The sequence below is a fragment of the Peromyscus maniculatus genome, chromosome 21 (genome assembly GCF_049852395.1).
Source record: "Peromyscus maniculatus bairdii isolate BWxNUB_F1_BW_parent chromosome 21, HU_Pman_BW_mat_3.1, whole genome shotgun sequence".
NCBI lineage: Eukaryota > Metazoa > Chordata > Mammalia > Rodentia > Cricetidae > Peromyscus > Peromyscus maniculatus.
In genome coordinates, this window is record NC_134872.1 from 42,594,154 (window position 1) to 42,616,359 (window position 22,206).

Here is a 22,206-nt window from a genome sequence, read left to right on the forward strand (position 1 = left end):
GTGAGTAGATGTGTATTGTGTCTCCCCAGAAAAATTCTGTCACACCGTCCATTTAACACTCAAAATGCTAAGGTCAGCATTTTGAGAAACTTGGGAGTGGGAGAGTGATGGCAGATATTTAGCAAGGTCTAGATTATGATGGAATAAGAAATGACCATTTTTTTTTCCAGAATGTGAAATTGGTTACTAGAAATTATGAGAAGCCATATCAGCTAAACTAGGAAGGGATATAAGGGCCAAGTCATGGAAGTTTGTGCTCACCATCTATGTTCTCGGTATATCATTTTGTTAAGCAGCATTTCACTAAATATATGCCCCCAGGGTAGCAACAGCAGCTTCTCAAAAGGCTCTAGAGGAACAAAATGATGTTCATGATCAAGTATCACAGCCTCATTCTTCCTAAAATAGGTCAAATACACACATAAAGTGAAGGCCAGGGGAAACCAAGGCATAAAGCAAACTATTCTTTCTTGTTCAGCTGGTGATTCCTAAATACTGATGGAATATCATCCATGCATGATTCACATCCACATAAAGCAACATTAGCATCAATCAGATAGATTTTAACAAGCCCTCTCTATCTTGGTAGCCTGTGGTGGCTGTCCAGAAAAGCATAAGAAGGAGTATTACATATTCTTCATCCCAAGGAGGGTGGTCCTGTGCCTGAAACAGTTTATTGCATGATACAGAACTAGAAAAAATAACATAATCAAAGCATGTCTGAGGTTATGTTCTTCCTGAAGGTGCACACAATAAATTGAGTGCAGAAGGACAAAAAATGCAAACAGAACAGTTATGAGCCTTCTGATCTTGCCCAAAATGCAGGCAATGAAACTTCACATTAGAGATTCACAACTGCATCTGAATCTCTCTTCAATTGTTATGGCAGAGTCATCTGAGAGAGCTTTTGAGACCTGGAGGCAGAAGGAAGATATATTCTCTAGACACTCTTGAGACCTAAGCTTGTTGGTGGCTCAAACTGAGAGCGTGAGAGTAAAGCTGTGCATGCCAGAGGCCTGAAGAGTAGTCTCAAGTGCAAGAGGGAGAAAACCTTGAAAGCCCCCAAGGCAGCAGGTGACATGGGGACCAGTCTAGTACAATGACCAAAGTTGGGTTCACTTGAAGATGTAAATGGCAAGGGACTTCAGTTAAAAGATATTGAAGATGAAGTACTCTTGCCATCTGGAGGCTGATTAAGATGGAAACACACAAAGATGAGCTTTTCTCAAGTGTCCTGGTAAATAATTGCTTACTTTCCACTTCACAGAAGGACAAAAATTGTGCTGAGTGCATGTGGAAATGGACATGAATATGGAATGTTGGCTGGGTTTTCTGTGGCAAGGTAAACTTCAAGCCCCTAGGTACAAAACACCCCATTATCCTATTTCTTGATGTTCAAGTAAGTCATCATTGACTATATATGTATGACAAATACCTGCAAACAGCTTTGGCTTTCAGTCCAGGGTCATTTCCTTGAGGGCATTGCATATATTCTGTACCTATAAGTTCTGTCACAGTGTTACTGTGATATCACAGTGATGTTACCTATAAGTTACTGTCACAGTGATGTCATCTTGACAAAACCTAGAATCACTTGGAAGAGAGTCTTCATGAGGGATTGTCCAGGTCAGGTTGGCCTGTGGGTATGTCTGCAGGAGGTTGTACTAATTGCCTTAATTGACTAGAGAAGACCCAACATGAAAGTGAATAGCATTAGTCCCTGGTTTGGGGCCCTCAACTCTATAAAAATGGAGAAAGCTGGCTGGATACCAGGTATGCATACATCATCCTCTCTCTGCTCTTAACTATAGATATAATGTGACCAGCCCTTGCCACTGTCTCAAGTTCTTTTTACTGAGATTTCTTCAAAGTGATAGACTGTGATATAGTATTATGAGCAAAAATAATAAGACTTTTCTCCCCTAAGTCACTTTCTGTCAAAGAGTTTTATCACAGCAACAGAACAAAAAAAAAAAATGAGGACAGCATGTAGTAAGAATTCAATAAATATTTGATGGGTGACTAAAAGAAGGAAGATGGGAATGTTGGCCCTGCCCACTTCCAGAAAACATACAAAGATTACTTAACAGCAAGGGGTCTTAGATAAAACCCTAAATGCATTATTTGAATGTCTCCACACAATCTGACAAATCCTCCCTGACATACTGAAACACTAAATCAAAAGCAAGGTATCCTTCTGATGTCTTTTAGCTCTCCATCTTAACTGTATAGTATAGATAAAAGAAAACTGGAATTTACATGACTGAGTCAACTTTACTGCATTTGCTATGAAAGAAGACTCATATGAACAAGCACACACAAGCATATCTATTTGGAAGCAGAAATAATCAAAATATGAGGCAAACTAGAGAAAGGTGTGGTCATCTGATGAGCTGTAAATATCGACAAGAAGATAGGAATTTGGGGTTTAAAATGAATCCAGGGCATTTTTATAGCTCACGCTTTTGTCTTTGAAGATGCAATGAAGCATCCATCCCACAATCAGATCTTTTAAAAGCAATCCTCCCTGCCATTAACATTTGCCTAATGCAGTGTCAGTTGACATTAAGAAAAGTTGATCAGGTAGACTTGGGTAGACTGAATTCTTTGGGGGAGGAAAAGCAAAACCAGATTATTCCGGTACTGAGGTAATTTAAAAATCCATAATAAATAAAGTAATGTGATTTTCAGAGAATCACTTAAGCAGAAAAAAATGGCATAAAGTTACTACATCTACAAAAAAATGAGAGTTCCTTAAAAGTTGTAGCTCTTAATTTATAGGACAAGCATTTCACGTTGACTTAGCGATTAAGAAATGAAATATTTATTTTTCTGGTTTTGTGGAAGAAAGTATATTGTTTTATATTTGTATAAATTTATGGCTGAAATGTTAGTGTTGAGAATCTGCAGGGTCATTGCACATTAAATGGATATTGATCTAACATTAGAAATAAAAAACAATACCCATTAAATTAATCAATAAAGACTTAATTCCTGATGAACTCAGCAACCTAAGGTGGGCTACTTTTTGTGGTTTCTTTCCTTTCCAAGCAAACTATTTCAGGTTATAGTAAATAATCCAACATTTAAGAGATTATGCTGGGGAAACAGCACTGGTGAAAGCTGCAGTTTGTAATTGCAAAGTTAATTATCTTTCCTAAACCATCAGTTGTCACTTAGAGAGACCAGATTCTTGCAGACTCTCCAGGGACTGCCTTTATTTCATTCCTAATGGCTTGGGACCCACCATTTTGCTGTCTCTGAACATTTGGTCACTGAATGCACCATTTATGGAGTATTGTTTAATTAAGGACAAATTAAGAGAACTGTGCACAGAATTTAATTTCATGGGCTCTGTAAATTCTTTTAAAGAGGATACTAACTATAGGCATGATAAGTTTTCATTATCCATTTCTTCTATAAGGTATTGACAATTTATTGTCTGCAACAGTTCCGAGTTTTGTTTACTCTTGGGGGATTTGTGTTGGCACTGTACTTTTGTGCTTTGCGGAAATCCTATTGGCAGCATCTGACTCTATTAACCCCTTCCACTCAGAAGAATCCAGAAGCGGAAGCTGGTGTTTTAAGATTGGGTTTGGCTTTTGTAAAGACTAGGAATTTCTTCAAAGCATCAAATGAAAGCTGGCATTAAAATGTATGCTTAATGCTTTTGAAGATGGGATAAAAATACTCTATATTAAAGCTTTTATTGGTCCTTTCATGTGGCAAACATTTAGTGAGTGCTTGCTGTATACCAGGAAGCATCCTAATGGAGAATACATTTATTAAGTACAGGATTCCTGAAATATTTTGGTTTTAAAATAATTTTACAATAAATGTTCTCTGGGATCTCTATTGTCACTCCAGAAGCTAAGTTCAAATAGTAAGCTGCAAGTTTTAGTATTGCTATCTTGATAGGATAATTCTGTGCTACATACAGAGTAAACCTTGGAGATATTTTTGTTCAAGATTCTATGTGTTACTGGAAAGGAGAGGTTGATTTATTCATTTAAGTTCCCAAGAACTTAGTATCATTTATCCAACATTTAAATCCCCAGTGTACAATTGCTATACTGTACAGTCTAAATGACACAGTCAGAACTAGGTGCTTTACAGAAAGTTTGTATGTGGACCCAGCAGATGCTCTTATGTGACACTGTTCTTGAGGAGACATGAACAAATGTCTATTTATCCCAGGTAATGAACAATGAACAATCTAAATAAGGACACTACCAAAGTCCAATTTGGTGGACAGGTACATTTATTGGGGTTCCTTATAGGAATATGGGTAAGGTGTTACTCTCAGGAGCAGAAATGACTCAAAGACAGGTGCATCACCAAAGCCCACCCCAGCACGGGTGTCTGCTCAGGAAAGTTGGGACCTGAAACACACTGCACAGCCTGCAGACTGCTGAAGAAGTTGGAGTACCTTTTTCAGGTGGTCCAGCTTGTCTGATAATGACTTTGAGCTGGCTACACTGCATATATATGCTTCAGGAAGAAAGGGCCAGGAGAATCTGGTCAGTTGCAGAGACTTCCTGAAACTATTGAGCTGTTTACCTTCTGAGTTTAGTGAGCTTTCCTATGTGATGGAAGATTTTATCTGGGAAGAAAGTTCTGCACAACAGATGCTGCATTTAAGTTCTCCTAAACCAAAGCAAAATTTGTTATCAGCATTCAAAAGCTTTGGAACCAACTAACACCAGGGTTTCAGCAATGAGAATTATGCTTTTGTCTTACAACAATGCACCTCCAGTGTCTGCTGCATTCTTTTTCTTCTGTGTTTGCGGTTCACTTTTCTCCAGCACCTTCATAAAATGGCTGCCAATGATGCCTCTATTCACACATTTTCTTCCTGGAGGCCAAGGACATATATTTTATCCTAATTTAAAATTCTCATGAAGGCATTCATTGGAGAAATTTGACTTAAGAGATTCTTTAGCCAATCCTTTATAGCCAAATAGAAAATATCTCTAGAACAGGCTGTGATTAACTCTATGTCCAGGGTTCAATATGGATTTGGCAGGAATGGGGGGGCATGTCATTTATGAATCTGCCATTGTAAAGGGCATCTCAGTGTTTGTGCTAAAACTAAGAACAAATTCCTTTCAACAAATAATGTGACTAAATAAATTATTGTGCTTTTCATATAATGGACTGTTTTAAAGTAATAGAAATTACATAATTGCATCTACATGTAGTATGTATAAATCACACACACACACACACACACACACACACACACACACACATATGTAATTTTGAATTAAAAAATCACAAATGCCAGGCACCTTTAATCCTAGCACTCAGGGAAAATTTCATGCCTACAAGGGCTACCTACATAGGGAGACTATGTGATATCTATATCACTAGCAACAAATTGCATGTTTTTTATATAAAATTTAAAAATTGGTGGTTGGGATTTTATGCTTAAGTGGTAAAACTACAAATAAAACCAGGGGAAGGGTTACTAAGAGGTCTGAGCTATCTTTGGGAGCCTTTCATGGGTTGACAATATTTTCCTAAACTAAGGAAAGGTATTAGAAGTATTAATTTTGTGAGAATTCGGTTTATGGTCTTTTCATATAAGGATTGTGGTTTATAAAATAAAATGTGCTAATACTTACAACCAAGTAAGCACTCCTTCGCTCATGAAGAGCTCCTTCCCAGAGTTACTTCTCCTCTATCATGTGGGTCCCATGACTTTGAATAATAGTCGTAGGCCTCTTCCAATGCACTGAATTTGTCAATGAGTGTTAGCTTTAATTTATCATTCCTGGAGCATATTTACCAAGTTCCTATGTTTTGAGGCACTTCTGGAACAAGGAACAGAGAACATGGTTTAAAGCATCCAAGACATGCATGGTGGTGCACACCTATGACCCCAGTGACTAGGAGGATGATGCAAGAGGATCATGTGTCCAAGGTCAGCCTGGGGTGCACAGTGCCTGTCAAAAAAAGTCACCTCAAGTTCATGCCAGCTTTATTTTCTGGCTATTTTCAACTTTTCAACAGTTGCACCTCATTTCTAGACTATAGAGTCAGATGTTTGTGCATAATTACACTACACAAGTCTTGTTCTGTTGTTGTAGCAACCAATTAATTATTTTTTTTTTTTTTGCCAAAACTGCAAAAGTCTCTCTTTTGTATGGATGTCACTGTTCTTTGCAAAGTCAACTTCTGTCTGGCAGACCTTCATCCACTAGAGAAACTGAGATAAATAGAACTATGAAAGCACAAGTTAATAATAGCAGTGTGCATGCATGGGTGTGTGTACATGCTTGTGAATGCATGAATCGATGCCAAGAGAGATTTTATTTTTTATGATTGAATCAGTGAACATAGTGTAGGTCTAAATAAGACTAAATTCTTGCAATTTGCATTTCTTCCATCCTGGGAGAAATGAGTGTAAACATTTGGGTATGGGAAAGAAAATCATAATAAAGGAACAGATAGGCAAAGGTAAAGCTTATGTGTGTCCTCAGACTCTCAAATGTGAGTGCTGAGATGTGCAGCCAGACCAAAAAGATTTTCTTATAATCATATTTCACAAAGAATTCCCTAGCTATGGCCTAACTGCTAAAATATTTAGATAAGACTGAATGTATATAGACAGAGAAATAGAAAGGAAAAAAAAAAAAGAGGGTGTGACAAAGACGTGAAGGAGAGCTTGTACGGGAGAGACCAAGAAGCTCAGAAATAATACACCATCTGACTCACGGCAGACTCACTGCTCACCCAACACAAAATACTGTAGAGAAATTATGCCAAATCCAAAACCTGTCAAGCGAGATTTAGCAATGTGGTTCAGATGTTATCCCCCATTGGGTAACTGTCTATAATCTTGCAACAAACCCCATAAGTGTTCCTGGTAGTTATTCCATATGCTAAGGGCAGCAATCATTTTGGAGCTGTCAGTTTTAATTTCAGTTTTATTAATTTTACCATAAGCCCACAGACGTATGGTTCAGTAGGCATATATCACACAGATCGTAAACTTCCACAAAGAAACTGGTGGTGGCTACAGGTTATGTCACAGGTCTGATGGGAATTAGATGCATCCCAAGAATAGGAGAGAAGCTCTTGTGTCAATGTCAAAACACACATGAAGAAACTAGCCTTTGCACAGATTGGCAACAAAGATGTGTCCAAGTCATGAAAGAACCTTTGGGGAGATCTTTTTAATTAACAAGCATTATGTTGTAAAAATATAAGTTTAAGAAGAATTCTGTGCTCTTATGACAAAGAACTTATTTTGTTGTTGTTGTTGTTTTTTTGTTTTTTTTGAGACAGGGTTTCTCTGTGTAGCTTTGCGCCTTTCCTGGATCTCGCTCTGTAGACCAAGCTGGCCTCGAACTCACAAAGATCCGCCTGGCTCTGCCTCCCGAGTGCTGGGATTAAAGGCGTGTGCCACCACCGCCCGGCGACAAAGAACTTATTTTAAAGAAATAGAAAACGACTTCTCTTTCGAAAAGCTCTGCTTTTTACCTCAATATTTTTCAGAATCTTGCTGATGTTTTGAGAAGTGGAATCAAATTGTCCATAGTGTACAGTGCACATATTTCTATGGCCAGTTTGCTAATGTGTGTGCTTTTTAAAACATGTAGAAAATGAAACAGATATTGCCATGAATTAAACATGACTTCAGGTTCTTAGACACTCATCCCACCAAGAGGCAGATCCTTTTCTTCTAGGCCAATTTCCTGGTTTGATGTATCCTCTGGAATGTGGTAGAAGTGACTCCAGTTTCTGTCTCTAAGACTGAAGATAGTAACCCCAAGCAGCCCTGAACTAAGCCGTTTACTGAGAATGAAATTTTGGAAATGCAGGAAATCTCAAATATGGCTTGTTGGTGACTGCTGAACCCCTCTGATTACTGTGGAGTAAGAGTTTACAGTCTGTTGCCGGGCAGTGGTGGCACACACCTTTAATCCCAGCACTCGGGAGGCAGAGCCAGGCGGATCTCTGTGAGTTCGAGGCCGCCCTGGGCTACCAAGTGAGCTCCAGGAAAGGCGCAAAGCTACGCAGAGAAACCCTGCCTCGAAAAAACCAAAAAAAAAAAAAAAAAAAAAAAAAAAAAGAGCTTACAGTCTGCTAGGGAATATTATTTTAAGGTGTGTAGGTGTGTTACTTTTGTTTTGGTTGCATTTGTTTAGCTCTGTGAAGCTGTGTTGCTGTGCCTGTCTAAAACACCTGATGGTCTAATAAAGAACTGAACAGCCAGTGGCAAGGCAGGAGAAAGGATAGGCAGGGCTGGCAGGCAGACAGAATACATAGAAGGAAAATTTTGAGATGGAAAAGAAGAGCCAGAGAAGGTAGAGGACTCCAGGGGTCAGTCACCCAGCTACATAGCAAGCCACAGCGTAAGAGTAAGAGTCGCAGAAGTAAGAGAACGGAAAAAGCCCAGAGACAAAAAGTAGACAGAATAATTTGAGTAAAGCTGTCAAGAAACAAGCCAAGCTAAGGCCGGACATTCATAATTAAGAATAAGCCTCTCCATGAGTAATTTATTTGGGAGCTGCGTGGTGGGTCTCCCAAAAAAGCAGAAACAAACAACATTTTGGTGTTTAAAAGTAGGCTTGAATTTCTATAGTGCCTGAGAAAACTTAAGAAGAAGAAGAAGAAGAAGAAGAAGAAGAAGAAGAAGAAGAAGAAGAAGAAGAAGAAGAAGAAGAAAGAGAGGATATGGCTCCTTTACAAGTTTCTGCCTGCTCTGTGAGTCTTTGAGCAGCTAGTACATTAAGTAGGAACAAAAAACTAAGTAAAAGTGCCTGCCACAGTGCAAGCATGGACATTCTGGAGCTCTAGGAAGGTTGAATGCAGTTCCTGGTCAGACAAACATCCAACCTGCCTCGAGCTTCATGCTTGGTTTTCATGATCCAAGAAGCCAGTGAAGCAAGCTGCCCACTGAGAGCTGCTTGAAGAGCATCCAGGTGTAGATTATCAGTTTAAAGGTTTGCTCATATGATCAAAAAAAGGCTGAAGATACGCAATAAAATAGGTCCAGACATAAAAATCTCTAAACAGGTTACAGGGTGTTTTACAATGTGCATAGGCTTTAAAAAGAAGGAATATGGATATAGACAGTCACAGGAAGACAGAAGTAGTTTAAAAATAGAAAAGTCTTTAAATAGAGAATAAAAGTGATATGAAAGAAAAAGCCATGTAAAGATGGAAAGCACACAGTGAGTCTGCATCCTGCATAGTATTGTGTTGGTTTTGAATTTTTTGATGGCTAGTGAGCAAAAGACAGCTGCTAGGACTTATGAGACTGTGAACTGGACTGCTTAAATGAATCAACCTACATATTCTAGGAATGATTTAAAAAAGAAGTCAAAAATATATTTGTCAAATGGAAATAAAAAATGCTTTGAAGTTTTGTTCCCACAGGAGATGAGAGGCTGTGGATTCCTTCAGGGTTAATATGGATCAGGTGTGGTCATGCAAGACCTCCTGAATCTTGGTGAATGATATCTATCAGCAAAGATTGCTGCTGATCTTCCCAAGATGTGGCTATTATCTGAAATTTTCTCTAGGGGATCTTAAAGGTACTTCATCCACAATCAGCAGGAAGCAATTTGGAGAAAACAACATCCACATTCCCAAGAGGGTTGTGGGAGCCTTTTGGTTATTTGGTAGGTTATGGATGTTTGTTATCATTTAGGGGAATATAGGGTATTGATACAAAATTAAACTTATTTTTGTATGTTTCTTCTCTTGTTTAAAGGATTTTGGTATATTGATGAAATTTTAAGGTTATTTTTGTTACAACATATTGTATGTATGTTTCTATTTTTGTTTGAGATAGTGTGCCTATGCAGTTTATTTGGAAACGTAGGGTCAAGTTCTAGTTTTTTGAAAACTATTATAAACTATATAGGATAATCAGGAACATAGGTTAGGTATACTTTCCAGATCATATAGAGATATATTTTAGATAGATAGGTGGTCTTCAACCCTTTCCAAGACCTACAGAATATGGCACTTAAAATGTTCTGTTAACATAAAGTTTTTCATGACAATGAGACACATTTGTTCCTGGCACCAATTTACTTCAGAGATGATGGCCTTTGGAGTTTGCTTTCATTGTGGCATGGTTAGCCACTGGGCAAAGAAACTGTTCTTGTCTTTGACTGCTGACAATGTGCTGTGTAGACTGGACATGCAGGACACACAGGAAAAAGACTGTTGAACTTTGCCAAAACAAGGCAGGACAGTCCTTCAAAATTTTTGCTTCATAAAAGAGTCTACCAGATATTCTGCAGGACACACATGAAAGTGACTGCTGAACTTTGCCAAAACAAGTCATGACAGACCTTCAAATTTCCTGCTTCACTGAAAAGTTCACCAGATACCATGGGCCTTTAGGCTGAAGATGGTTGCCTCAATGTTGCAGCAGGAACTTTGGGTGACTGTCCAGACAGCAGATGTCTCTGTCATTCCTGGAGTTTTGGAAGTTGTTTGCAATGTTCTTTTTGTTTACTCAGATGTTACATCCTTCCAGGTCTTTGATGGAGTTGAAGACTAGATAGTTATAGTTGCAGTTTTTCTTAGTTATGATAGAAAGTAAGTTAGGTGTAAAACTTTGGATTCACTAAGATAGGATAGATAATGAATTATTTTCTTTGAATATGCTAACTACAAATGGACAGAATACTGTAAATGTAATTCCTACTTGATAATTTTTTGTTGTATATAGTGTTACTATGTTAAAGTTAAAACCTTTCATTTTTATTTAGACAAATAAAGGGGAAATGTTGAGGAATATTATTTTAAGGTGTGTTACTTTTGTTTTTGTTGCATTTATTTAACTCTGTGAAGCTGTGTTACTCTGCCTGTCTAAAATACCTGACAGTCACACAGCAAGCCATGGAATAAGAGTAAGATTTGCAGAAGTAAGAGAACAGGAAAAGCCCAGAGGCAAAAGGTAGACAGGATAATTTAAGTTAAGTAGAGCTGGCAAGAAACAAGCCAAGCTAAGGCTGGGCATTCATAATTAAGAATAAGCCTCTCTGTGAGTGATTGGTTTGGGAGCTAGGTGGTGGACTCCACAAAAGAAAAACAAAACAAAAGCCAGCAACAACAGTCCTAAGGTTTTGCCTTTAAATCTTGGAATACTATGGAAGGCAGCCAAGATGCAGAAGGTCTCTCTATACTGCAAGAAAGCCCAAGTCATTTGGGGAGACAGAAGCCTCAGGAGAGGTGGTTATAATGCCTGTAACATATGGGAAACTATCTAAGATCACCTGCTTCATCTCTGTTGGTAACCGTATATGGCTAAATGAGTGACCCTTGCTGACATCCTGCAGCAGAGCTGTTGGGCCCAGATCCCTGCAGTGGTCCTAAGCTACAGGGGATTGACAGTTGTAAACTGGCTTCATCTGAAGCCACTGTACCCTAAGATGGCTTGTAATGTGTCACTAGACAATGTTCACAGACCGTGTGTATGATATCTATAATAGACACACACTTGTGACTTAATGGGAAGTTACACAAAATAAGAGGATTTTAAATAAGATTACATTTCTGTTAAAAACCAGTGACATGGGCTATTGGGAAATGGGCAAAGGGTGAATACAAAACAAAAATAATAGGAAAATTGTCACTCTGTAGTGAAAGTAAGCAAGCAGAGAGGAAGGAAAAATATGTATATACTTAACAGGAAAAGTATGTCTGGCAGTGTAGTGTCGGGAGATGATAAGTCAGTTCAAAAGAAGAATCCAGGAGCCTTCAAGAGGGCTCAGCAGGTAGAGGCTTGCCACTGAGCCTGGTGACCTGAGTTTGATCCCCAGGATCCAGATGGTAAAAGGAAAAAAACGATTTTCTGCAAGTTGTCCTCTGACTTCCACAAGGGCACCATGATGCACATGGGCCCCACCACACACATAAATAAATAAATAAATAAATAAATAAATAAATAAATAAATAAATAAATAAATAAATAAATAAATAAATACAGTTTTAAAATAAAAGAGAAATAAACATAAAATCACTATGGGCAAAGAGACATTGTCACCTTTTACAGTTGCTACCTGGTGCTGTTATGTTCAATGTCAATCATAAGAGTCATTTAAACATTTCAAATATGCTGTGGCAACTATCTTTCTTGTCTGTAGTAGTTCTTGTCAGTCAACTCACAGAATGAAATTGGGGAAAACAGGATGGTGCTTTAAAATCATGAATCCATAAATTAATGCAATGAGAACTTAGAAAGGTTAATTAGCTCAAATAGTATCCAATGAAAAGATTTGACTCTAAGTCTTCTGTCACCTAGGACTAGCCCTTGGGACAACAAATCTTTTTATCCACTGTTATCAAGAGAAATGTAAAGGTAAAGGCTTGATCTTAGCCTGGATTCAATACAGCATCTTGCCTAAAAACCCTCATAAGCAGAAAACATTAGCAAAGAACATCTGAGGACATTGCTTGCGTGCTTCTTTGTGCTCATTTGGTTTCTTTTGTGGTATGGATAAGTCACCCAGGTCAATCACTCACCCCCTTAGCGGTTGGCCTTACACCTAATGCTGCTAGCCAAGCTCAGCCCCAGCAGCAGATGAAGTCAGAAACTAGGAGGAAGAGGCATGGTCCTGGCTCCTATGTAATGGATTAAGTACAAGCAAAATGCCAACAGTAATTAAAAATATATCTTGTCCATTAGCCTACTGTCTTGAGAGTTCCCAGCCTTTGTGGTCATACCATTCGAGGGTTTTGATTTGGACTGTGGTAAATGCTAAACGTTTGTCATCACTCACTGGGGCTATGAATAGAAAAGCTACAGTCGACTCAATTGGGTTTATCTTGCTGTTTTAGTGTATTTCCCCATGTCATTTGACAGCCATGTTCACATTCCATCAGTCAGACACACTGAAAGCTTCTCAGCTGGTACTAAAACTCATCTTCTTTGTATAAAATCAGGTATGTCATTCTACAGACAAGAAAAGTCACCTACTATGTACCAAGTACTGTGTTATAAAGTAAAATACTGCAAAATTCTGAAAACATTCCCTTGGGAAATTGAGAGATGGTTTGGCAGGTAAAGGCACTTGGCACCAAGCCCAAGGAGATGATTTCAATTCCTAAAACATACATGGTGGAGGGGGAGAAATAACTCCTAAAGGTCATCCTCTAACTTTCAAATGTGATCTGTGATGCACATACACACACTGGATAAGAGTAAAAAATAAACATCACTTTGACTGGCTATCTGCTACTTTTTATGATGAGAAAATGATTGAATCCTTAGTCTGCTTATGTATCTCCATCTATTTAGATTAGTTCCTTCAAGAGATGATGTTCTAGAAGTGGATGGAAGGCTCTTCTCTAACAAAAGTCCAACAGCAAAAGTGGAAGACATCAACGTTCTTCAGTCCACGTTCCTACCCTGAACCACCAATGAAGCATGATGTCTTTATCCCTATGAGGGAAGAAACTGGACATGTGGCAACTATAGTGAACATCTCAAAACATTATCTCCACCAGCCGTACCAGATTCTGCATCTGAGATCAAATGAAGCTGGGAAGACCTTGACTCCATTCCTCTTGCAGTGCCTTTGACAGCTGGTTCCTGTAGCAATACTTCAAGAGCTGCACAACTTTCAACTTTCTCCTTCAAGATAATCTCTTTCAACTCAAGCAGGTCTTCCTCAGCTCTACTCTACTGCCATGCTGTCTACCATGGCAGCCACTTAGGGTGAGTAAATGGTGGAACACGTTTAGTTCAAACTTGAGGGCCAGATGCTCACCAGATTGCAAATCTTCAATGTGAAATCTTATACGACATATTGTAGACATTTTATATTGACGGTTCAAATCATAATGTCTTAGATACATTAAAGCAGATAAATTATTAAAGTGAATCTTGCCTCTTTCTTGATGTTTTATATTGACTGCTAAACATTCAAAATTCCATGTGTGGGGCTGAAAAGATGGCTCAGCAGCTAGGAGCACTGGCTACTCTTAGATTCAATTCCCAGTGCTCACAACCATCTGTAACTCCCATTCTAAAGGATCTAACCCCTTCTTCTGGGCTCTTCAAGCACCACACACACACACACACACACACACACACACACACACACACACACACGGTACACAGACATACATGCAGGCAAAACATACATACACATGAAATGAATTTTAAAAGTTAGTTTCATGTGTGACTTGCTTTATGATTCTTCTGGACACTGCTGCTCTAAAACATTAGATCAGGAAGGTGGGAGAGGTAAGTGAACAAGGTCTTTATATTTCCTCATTCCCTGCATTGCCCCAGTCACTACATCCAACATCCACTCTACCATGCCCAAATGTATGCATGAATTTCATTTCTTGTGACTATAAAAAAGTAAAATATGCATATAGGTGGTTCCGTCCTAGTCACTAATACCTGCAGTGTCAGCATAGCTTGAAGTAGATCATCCTTCAGAACCAGTGGAAAACATGGGGACACTTGCCTATAGAGAAGTGGTTCTCAACCGTTCTAATGCTGTGACCCTCTAATAGAGTTCCTCGTGTTGTGGTGACCCCCAACTATAAAATTACTTCGTTGCTACTGCATAACTATAATTTTGCTACTGTTATGAATCATAAATATCTGATATGTGTCTGAGAACCACTGCTCACTGCTCCAGAGGACTGAGAAAGAGGCAGGGTCCCCTGGCTGCCTTCTTTCTTACTGAGCTTGCTCAGCTGTAGCAGCTGCTGCCACCCTCCAATGACTTTGACTCTATCTCCATGGTCCTTCCAGTAAGGACTGAACACCAGCAGCTCTCCAGTGGAACTGCAGAGGTGTCCAAGTTCATGGACTAAGCAGCTGCCAGGTCCCTCCAGCATGTTGACAGTCATTGCTGGACTGCCAGCCCCTATTGTAAGTCGATCTAATAAATTCCTTTTTGTATTATATGTGTATTTTTCAGTTCTGTTCCTCTAAAAGAACCCGGCTTCATACAATGGCTTAGCAAAACTAGTTTATTCATTTATAGTTCTTTACATTTGAAGGCTGACATAGGTCTCTGCAAGCTAAAATCAAAGCATTGTCAGGGCTATGTTCTGTTCTTTGAACTCTGGGAAGGCTCTATTCCCTTGCCTCTTCCACCTTCTACCTGCATTCTTTGGCTTATAGCCTCTTCCTCTGTCACCCAAGTCAGCAGTGAGACAAGTCTCGCTCTTATCTCATTACTCTCCTCTGCTGTCTCTTCAGGGCACTTGAGATTGCTTTGGTTCCCATAATTCCCCTATCTCAAGGTCTTTCTCTTCATCTCATTTGCTGTTGCTTTTGCTACAGGCTGTGAAGCTGAGAACATGAGAACCTTTGAGGAAGAAGGGCCTCCTATATATACTAAGCTTCATTTAACCAGCCTGAAATAAATGCACATTTAAGTTTCCTTATCCCCATAGGATGGACATCTGTGAGAGAATATTTGATCCCTGGGTCTGGAAGATTTTATGAACAAGATCAAACATCAGTTGAAAAATAGTGTTTCTGGAGCTCTAATAATAGTAACTTCTGCCCCAGATGATCCAGGGAAATGTGTCTTGTACATGTCATTGTTTTTAAACAGGAATTGGTATTCATTCCCAGTAGAGTTATTAATTAGGGCACCATTAGCTGGCTGAGAAACTTTGAAGCAGAGTTGTAATAATAATCTCAGAAATCAAATAAGTTAAAAATTATATCTAGGCTTCCACACTGGCCTTTCCAACAGTTTTACTTTTTAATGGTGTGATGATTCACTTTAACTGTCAACTAGACACAAACTAGAATTACCTGAGACTAGAGTCTCATTGAAGGCTTATAGAGATTAGATTGGGACATGTCTGGAGGAAAGCATACCTTCACTGCATAACTGAGGTGGGAAGAGCCTCCCACTGTGGGTGAAGCCATCCCCTGAGATCTAGGAGTGTGTAAGGGTGAAAAAAACAAGCTGAGCATAAGCAAGCATGCATTCATTCTCTCTCCACTCTTGCCCATGGATGTGACCAGCTGCTTCAAGTCACTCAGCCTTGACTTCCCCTCATGATGGACTGTAACCTGGAACTGTTTCTCCTCTAATTTGTTTTTGTCAGGGTATTTGATCACAGTAACAGTCTATTTTCATGCTATGAGCACCCCTATTTCAACATTTGTCGTTCTTGGCTCAGCTGGCATCTTGGAGAATGCACTTCTTTGTTGTGGAGGCTTCCCTGTGGACTTTAGGTTGATTAATAAACAGTTTTATCTATCCACTGTGTGCCAGTAGCCAAACACCTCCCACCTCTAGCTAGCTATGTAAAGGAAAAAATGTCCCTGGACATTTTGAGATGCATGATTGGAGTGGGTACAAAACGATCCTTGGGAACTACAGTTCTAGACAAAGACTATGTATAAATGCTCTTATAGAAACACAACTTGATTCCCTTATTCTATTCCTTCATCTTCAAAGAATTTGGCTCAAGTTTTTCTCAATGACTCTGTATATCATGTGCCTCCATAAGCAATGTAGCTGGGTCTTTCTATTTTGCACATGAGGATAAATCAACAATGAGGTAAAAAGTATGAGTTCTGGCATCATGAAGACATGTTGTGATCTTGGTTGATATTTGTAGCTTTAATTCCTACATGAATTAATAAATGTCCAGCCTAGTATTCACTGTTTTCAACTGCCCTCCTGGATAAATCAGGCTACTGAAAACTATACAAGGTCTGCTGAAACAAGAAAATTCACAAGTCCTATAAAATTGTGAGTCAACTCACATATATATTTGAATAAGTACACACACACACACACACACACACACACACACACACACACACACATATGCATGTGCACAACCGAGCAAACACATACACTAAAATAAGCAAATCAGACACAGAAGCTGTTCTAAATTTAAGCCAAGTTTGATGCCCAGATTTGACCATGGTGGGATACACTCCAAGCTGAGATTGATGGTCCTTGCCAACTTACCACAGAGTTCTAGAGTCTGGCACCTAAAGATGTACCTGGGAGCACACCATGAAGGGACTCTGAGCTATTCTGAGGTCATCGGTGAAGATCTGAATCCAAGTTTGCACTTCCCAAACTCACCTCAACTACAGCTACCACGTGGACCTATTTTAAGTACATGTCTCATCACATATAATGTGTGTGTGTGATGAAGGAGCTCTGTTAAATTTTTGTCTTTATTTCCTAAACCCTTGATTTAGGTCAACCTTCTCATTTTGCAAAAATGCAAGGAACTCAACCTGTGCCACTCAGTGAAGTGATAGCATCATTCCCACTTCAGCTTTCTGCCTTTCTGGGGTCACCACTGTGAGCACGGAGCTCACTCATGACTGTTGTCCTGTATGTGTCAACTGCTCTGTAATCAGCCAGGGGCATTGTGCTAAGAAGCCATCAATTATCCTGAGTAGTCAATGAGAGTGGCTGTTAGGAAGGGACTCAATTGAAGATAATCCATAAAAAATCAATTACATTATTATTTCTTAATTAGAGCACTTGACGATATAGCTTTCCTCAGCAAAGCCATCAGTGAATAAGCACATAAATACACATAAATAAATGCTGCTTCTTTCCCGCAGAGCTCCTCAATAAGTTCACAGTGACCTTTATCACCAAACATTTGCCAGACAAGAATGTCTGCATGTTTAAGAAAATTCCCAAGCTGTTTTCCCCTGTCAGACAGAAAAATGAGTCCATCACAAGTGTCTATAATAATAGCAATGCTATGTTTCTAGATGATTAAAAGATCATTTAATATTTATGTACTTCTCTCCAGTTATGAAGAGCACTCCTCTTTGAGACAATGGTGAGCCTGACTTTACCTGGAAATAAGTTAGATATACTTTTCCACCAGCAACCAGTGAGATGGGACCACACAACATGAGACCATTTTAGCAATCTGCTCTGCTCATCATTGGCCTTATCCCATTTCAACTGCATTTCCTTTTGCCTGCCAGGTGATGAGGCCTTTTCTCAATTGTAACCTTAAGAAAGTCCTTTGGAGTCAATATTTGCCTATATTCACCCAACTACTATTTGTTAAATGTCTGGATATGTGGTGGACACTATTGAAAGGAATTGCTGATGTGCAATTTATATTCCAATAGATAGAAAACCATAAGGCAATATAAACCTCAGAGCTCTATAGCCTCTGGATACATTGACTAGATGGTACTACTCATTCTTAAGAAAGAGATGAAAGCTTTTAGCATGAATTGCTAGCTAAGCTGAAACTGGAGTGATGGATGAGATCACACAAGACCAAGATGGAGTAAAATATTATGTGCAAAGGCCTGGGAGTGAGAGACACTATGGGGGTTGGGGAGAAGAAAGCGAGGGAAGTTACATAGAGAAAGGGAGGGAAAGTCAGGGAGGAGGAGGAGAGGAGCAAACTTATGAAGGAAATGTATTCCAGGCAAACTAAAATAGATACAAGTTCTGAGAGAAACAAACGAAAGAAGAAACAACAACAACAACAACGAAGACTAAGGCTAGTAAGTGTGAGTGGGCTCAGCTCTGCGCCCAGGAAAGTGGAGGCTTGAAAAGATTTGATTTTGTTGTAAGAGTAAACGCCTTTCCAGGTCTGCCTTAGGTGGGTAAGCCATTTTCCACACCACAGTGTTCTTTCTAAACCAGGAATTCCATTCCCTGTCTCTATCCATCTTAAAATACCAGAGGCTCCCCACTGTAGCAGCATGACGTCCCAGTGCCTCACCACAGGGTCTCTATGGCCCTTCTCTGCTCTCACCTCAGGGTGCTTCCCCTTGCTTGTTTCCAGTTTCATGAGGTTACTGCTGTCTGCTGGTGTGATGAATTTTGTCCTGCTTCGGGAAGGGTATACTTGATGTCCCCACTACTTGAAAAGCCCATCCTGTGATGTTACCACAGCCGACTTAGCACAACTGTCAGTGGTACATCACCTCAGAGAGGTCTGCTCCCATTCCCCTTCAAGACTTTCTACAGCTCAACCTGTTGTTTTTCAGAATGCCATTCTGTCATACTTTCTTCAAAGATGTGTTATTTTGAGAGGTATGGAAGACTTGTCAACACCTAGGTTGCCAACAGAATAGCTTTTAACTTTCATAACAGTCCAACATGTGTGTTCCACACTGAAGGTGCTTCCACAGGGTGCCTCTGCTTCGCCCTAAAGCTTGTCTCCAGCTGCTGGCAGGGTAAAGACACTTGGCCTAGACATGGCTCGTGACATTTTAGTTTCCATTCCATTGGGTAGAGCAGTCTAATGACCATGCATCAGCTACAGGGCTTTGTGATACTTCTCTGTAGAGACACTTTTCAGCCACAATGGCAATGTGCAAGGAAAGCCTGGGCTTGAGTGGACAGTCACCTCTGGCACAGAAGGAAAGTCTTATTTATATACATTCTAGCTATTTTTCAATCCACTCATATAAGTATGTTAAGTATCACTGGTATTTTATTTCCCCATCAGAAGTTGAACACCATGCATGGCCCCATTTCTCAGAGTAAGTAGGTTCTGGAAGAGTAGACAATATTTGTTTTAGAAACACATTTGTAAAATGGCATTGCTGAAATTATTCTTGCTTTTCATAGTCAGAGCCTGTGGTGATATTGTGTTCCCCAAAATATTGTGCACCCTAATAAATTTCTCTGGGGTCAGAGAACAGAACAGCCACTAGATGTAGAGGCCAGAAAATGGTGGCACACACACCTTTAATCCTATCACTTGGGAGGCAGAGATCCCTCCGGATCTCTGTGAGTTTAAAGCCACACTGGAAACAGCCAGGAATGGTGACTCACGCCTGTAATCCCAGGAAGTAATGGCAGGAGGCAGAAAGGTATTTAAGGCATGAGAACAAGGAACTTCACTGGTTAAGCTTTTAGGCTTTAGAGCAGCACAGTTCAGCTGAGAGGCATCCAGTCTGAGGAAACAGGACCAGCTGAGGAAATGGCAAGTTGAGGAAGCTGTGGCTTGTTCTGTTTCTCTGATCTGCCAGCATTCACCCCCAATACCTGGCTCTGGATTTGTTTTATTAATAAGAACTTTTAAGATTCATGCTGCAAGAGCCTGCACTTTTCCCACCATGGTGGCGTCTCTGTCTTCTGAGAAAGGGAAATGAAAGATACAGCTGTCTTGTGATAAAGAGGATAACACAGGATTTAGAATCAGGAGTTTCTCAAAGTGCTCCCAGACCTGAGATTCCTTATGTTTCTCTCTTTTAAAGTGTGAGGAGGCAAGAATTTGCTCCTGAGAGGCTAGAGGAGCCTTGTGTTTGATTACTTACCCTTGAAGAGTTTTGCATTAATTGGCTTAGGCTTCCATTATTTGGCTTAGGCTGGTCACATTTTGGTTTTCCTTTTTTGTTTGTTTGGTTTTTGTTTTTGTTTTTGTATGTAACTCAGACTGGATCAAACTCACAATCCTCCAGCCTCAGCCTCCTGAAAGCCAGGGATATTTTGAGTATACTGCCATGCCCATTTAGAACCTTTGTGAAGCAGCTGATATTGTTAAACTTGTGATCAGTTCTACAGGACTCTTGTTCTGTTTTCCTGGGACAGGCATGCCAACAGGACATAACCAAAAAAGGCCTCTCAGTTATTCAACAGAAGGCATGTACTCCTTCATTGGTACAATGGCCAAACTGAGTAAGGTAACCCTTGACTCAGCAACAGTTCTGGTAGCTGATATGGCTTGGTATCTAGGAAGGGATCAATGCATATTTGCTGATTAAACTTAGATTTCAAATATCAATGAAAATTAGAATATTTAAACAGGTAAAAATGAAAGTACCAACCAAGATAGTTTCTAAGTGTGCAGACAGCTGAGCAATTTACTGTCTCCTTAAAACGTCTATGTGGCCGGGGTGTTGGCTCCTCTCTGGCATGTACTAAGCAGAGGGGTTTGATCAAACCCTTTACCAGGACCTATTGGTGCTTGAGTGCTTGGTGGAAAGCAGTAGTACCCTTGACCACTACCTCCTCTCTCTTAAAAACAAAAATTAGTAGTTTTGTAATTCTTTGAGAATTTATATAGTGTATTGTGGTCATATTCACTGTGACTCCTCCACCTACCTCCTTCTAGCTCTGTCCCTACTTCCCCACCACCTCCCAACTTCCTGTCTTTTTTACTTTAACTCACCAAGTTCAGTTTGTGCTGCCCATATGCATATGGGTATGGGGCCACCATCTGCAACATTCTTGAATGATCAGTGGCCACACATAAAGAAAACAGACTCCCCCTCTGCCAAAAGTCATCAACTATCAACAGCACCTCAGTGAGGGGTGGGAGCTCCTGAGCCACTCCACGCTTTATGTTAGAATGCTGAGGGGCTTGACCTAAGCAGGCAACAGCAGCGGCTATGAGTTCTTGAGTGCAGGGGTCCTGTCATGTCCAGAAGACAAGGTCTGGCTTCAGCTCTCTGACATCTCCCAGATAGATATCTCTTTACATTTTATTTTGAGAAAGACTCAGTGGCCCAGGCTGGCTTTTCTTATGCCCAGATCACGGGGACTCCCAAAAGACCACCACGGAGACTGAATCCCACATGTAAAAGCAAAGAGCCTTTATTTCAAGCTCCAGAGCTTGGTCCCTCTGTCTGTCCAACACAGCGGTGAGAGCAGGGAGCCCTGAGCTCAGGTGGGGCAGAGTTTTTATCATAGCAGAGGTTGGGGTGAGGGGATTTCCAGGGCCCAGGACCCTGATTGGCTGATAATTGTCTAGGGGTATCTGTAAAAACAAAAATAGGTGTGTGCTAGACCCAAGGGCATCTGGCCACCTTATCTAAAGGTTGGAATGTTTGGGATGTCAGGTACTTCCTCACCCCTGGGTAGATCCCTGGGTGGTATCAGCTTAAGGCTTTTCCTGGATCTGGGTGTTTGCCTGCCAGTAAGCCTGTCACAGAAGCTGTGCCTAGGCCCCTCAGCCTGTCATGGCTGCTGTGTGGTCAAGCTATTTTGGGGCCCCTTCACAGCTTTGAATTTACTCTGTAGCTGAGACCGCAATTACCCTTATAATTCTCCTGACTAGACTTTCTGTAGCTAGGATTACAAATCCATACTATTAAATAACCCAGCCAATGAAATGATCTTAGGAGGCCTGGGTTTGTGGGAAAGGGTAAAGTCTTTACTGTAAAAAAAAAAAACAAAAAAACTTTATTTACTTCCCTTAAATAGTTGAATCCTAGGAAGAAATTTGGGATGAATTTGCTTTCCCACCACAGAGGAAGCTTTCCCAATCCCTCTCTTTGTTGCATGC

At 40.0% G+C, this 22,206-nt stretch overlaps 1 long non-coding RNA gene across 1 annotated transcript; it reads left to right on the forward strand.

Moving 5' to 3' along the window:
• The first annotated feature begins 1,602 nt into the window (after nt 1–1,602).
• On the forward strand, nt 1,603–13,856 carry LOC121824737 (uncharacterized). Its single transcript, XR_006066697.2, has 2 exons — nt 1,603–1,773; nt 13,271–13,856. It is a non-coding gene; the product is annotated as an uncharacterized LOC121824737 (long non-coding RNA).
• Nucleotides 13,857–22,206: the final 8,350 nt, after the last annotated feature.